The sequence below is a fragment of the Tupaia chinensis genome, unplaced genomic scaffold (assembly GCF_000334495.1).
Source record: "Tupaia chinensis unplaced genomic scaffold, TupChi_1.0 Scaffold000113_1, whole genome shotgun sequence".
Taxonomy (NCBI): domain Eukaryota; kingdom Metazoa; phylum Chordata; class Mammalia; order Scandentia; family Tupaiidae; genus Tupaia; species Tupaia belangeri.
Window position 1 is genome coordinate 6474497 of NW_006159577.1, and position 3175 is coordinate 6477671.

Below are 3175 nucleotides of genomic sequence, written 5' to 3' on the forward strand. Positions count from 1 at the left end.
TTAATTGCATTTGTCTCTGCTAACTTTAAATACAGAAACCACTTCAGGTCGGCTGTAGAACCCAGAATGTTCTTTCCCTTTTACTCAGGACAACCACTTTTACCATAGATCATATTTTTCAATGTCCCTGAAAAGGCATTAAGTGACAGTGATGTTTACTTGATGTTTTTAGGGCACAAGAGCCAAACAGCAAAGAGAAATGCCTGAAACGGCCCGCAGGGACTCATCAGTCACCGAAACCTCCTGAGACGAAGCGGGCTTTCCTGGGTGCTTTTGCACGGTGCTGGCAGACCAAACCCGCACACGGAAGGAATGGAAACGTGGGGTCATCTGAGGCAGGGCACCTGGGCGTCTGCTCTTCCAAGCACCTTTTAGACCTGCCCATCTAATTTGGGTTCCAGCAGTTTTTCAGGAGAACTACATTCCAGAAGCCCAGCTTCTTCTCTTTCCTTCTTTTAAAGTAGTAAAGTGTAAAGAGTAGCCAATTAAAATTGCTTTTATATTTCAACCTAAAGAGTTCTTCCCTTCACAGCTTGTTTTGAGTCAGTCAAAATAATCACAAGCGGATTCCCAGAGCAACAGCTCCACTGGTTGGAACATTCTTGCCTGTTGTTCCAGCCAGGCAGAATTCTTCCATTTCAGCAGCACAATTATAAGTTTGTGCATTAATACTTTACTTCGATCACTCGATGTTGCTGAGAATGAAATATCATGGGTAATCACAGAGCTCAAGATCCACTCAGACTTAAAACATCCTCAATCAAGATGAAAACTCCAGGAAATAATCAGGCGAGACGGTCACTGTTTTCTTATTGATGTCTATCATGTTGAGATTTTCTGATTAGGTCCATCTGTGAGAGGGACATGAGGTTGTACAAACCAAACTCTGACACCTGCTTTATTTATTTCTTTTTCTGAGAGATTTTTGCTATAGGGCATGTGCACTTGCTGAAGTGACAGAGGCAAAAAAAAAAATATATGAGAAATCACTTCCTAAGGGGATGGTCACTCCACAGTCCCTTCTTTTCCACTCTCCTCTTGGAATTTTGGGAATGAATACACACATGCTCAGAGTGAGTTTCAAGTCACTGAGTGTGGGACTTGAATCATGACTGGTCACATGGGAGTCCTGAGCCTTAACCACTATGCCACCTGCTGGTCCTGATTCAAATATCCTGCCACCACATCTTGAACAATACTGTGATGTGGCTTGCCACCTTTGGCAGAAGGCCCATTAGCTACAGAGCAGGAAGACACTAACAGTGAGTGAATGTCAGGAAATGCTTCTGACAAGACCAGCTGAGAGGAGGTATCCAACATTGGGCTCTTCTCCTTCAGAAGCCTTCACCCAGGTCTTCCACCCTTCACCCAGGCTCTGCTGCTGCACTGAGGTCACTCCCAATCTTGGTCCCTATTACAGCTGCTCGTTTCACCCCGTGAAGCCACGTTGGCTAGACCATCAATGCTCTTAAAAATCCTCCATGAAAAGATAAGCACATTTAGGAAGGTCAAATGCTAAAAATGATTCCTTCTTTTCTCAGCTCTTGATTTATAATGCTCAGCAGAGATGAATACAGTGATTTCAGCATCATGCCCGTAAGATCAACACAGAGAAACATGCTTGGAAAGGGACTCTTGAGTTATATTTTGACACAAACTTGGCCTCTGTCTTATTGTGAATAAAGGTTGAGCGTCCCTAATCCAAAAACCCAAAACTTTTTAAATGCAAACATGAAGTAGAAAACTCCATACTGACCTCATGTAATGAGTCCCAGTCAAAACGCTGCAATACATTGTTATATCAAATGACTTTCAGGGAGTCTTGTGGCCTAGTGGTTCAGGGAGTTGGATCCCACACAGCCAACACGGTTCAATTCCTGGCCCCAAAGGCTTGAGTGTTATGTAGGTGTGCCCAACACCAACAGGACAGGGAAACAGAGAAGGGATTACAGCATGAGCATGTCCCACTGGAGGGTGTTTTCTCCATCTCTGCTGAGTGCATCCACCTTCTGACAATGAAAAAAAAATTACTTTTAGTCTGTATGTATAAGGTGCCTATAAAACAAATTCGAGTTTAAAGTTGGGTCTCATTACCGAGATCTCTCATTATGTATATGCAAATATCCCAAATTCTGAAAAAAACTGAAATCCAAAACACTTCTGGCCCCAACCATTTCAGATAAGGAATATATGCCTGTACTAACTGCTGTGCTAAATAGCTAGACTATGACAATCTAGGCTCTTGACTTTGACCACTCACTGCTTTCCCACCTAGTGCTGTGCCTGGTCCCACCTCTCCATTCCAACAACCAGGCAATGCCTTGTTCACAATCTACTCGTTGGCCTCAATCCTGAAGAATATTTAATTTTCAAAATGTATTACTCTGGAGTAACATTTCTTTTTTTCCCTTTCTGCTTACCAAGTTTGGCATTCAGTTTCTTTGGCTAATTGATGGTGGTTATGGGCTGAATGTCTGCATCACCTTTCCTTCCCTTCCCCACAAATTTATGTGCTGAAGACATTGTCCAGGGTAATATTTGGAGGCAGGGCCTTTTGGAAGTAATTAGGTTTAGATTAGGTGATGAAGGGTCAATCCTCATGATCTTGAAGAAAAGGAAGATAGAGCAACCTCATATTCCCCAGGTGTACACACAGAGAAGAAAGGCCATGTGAGGACATAACAGAAAGTGGCTCTCTACAAATCAGGAACAAAGTCGTCAATGGGAACCAAATCTGCCACCGTCTTGATCTTGGGACTTTCAGCCTTCAGAACTGTGAGGAACAAATGTCTGCTGTTTAAGCTACTTGGTCATGGTACCTGGCTATAGAGCATAGACTGTGACAATGGTCGAATAAATAAAATACATCTGAATAGTTGTTTAGAATAACAATATGAAAAGACCTATGTTTGCCTATCGCCTTTAGAAATTAGTAACATGCCCAGGCAAAGAAAAGGCAAATGAAATGAGCCAGGTACAGGACTAAGAAATGGATCCTGGATTTCTTCTAGAACTGCTGGCCACAGCACTGACCTGGGAACAAGCATCCCTAAGACAGGCCCATGTTCTCCAGGTAGCTCAGTTCGCTAGCAGAGTCAGACTTCTAAAAGCAGAAAGAGGCCTATGATTTACCAAAAAATGATACCTCCGGGTAGGTGTGAGGCCATGGGCCCTC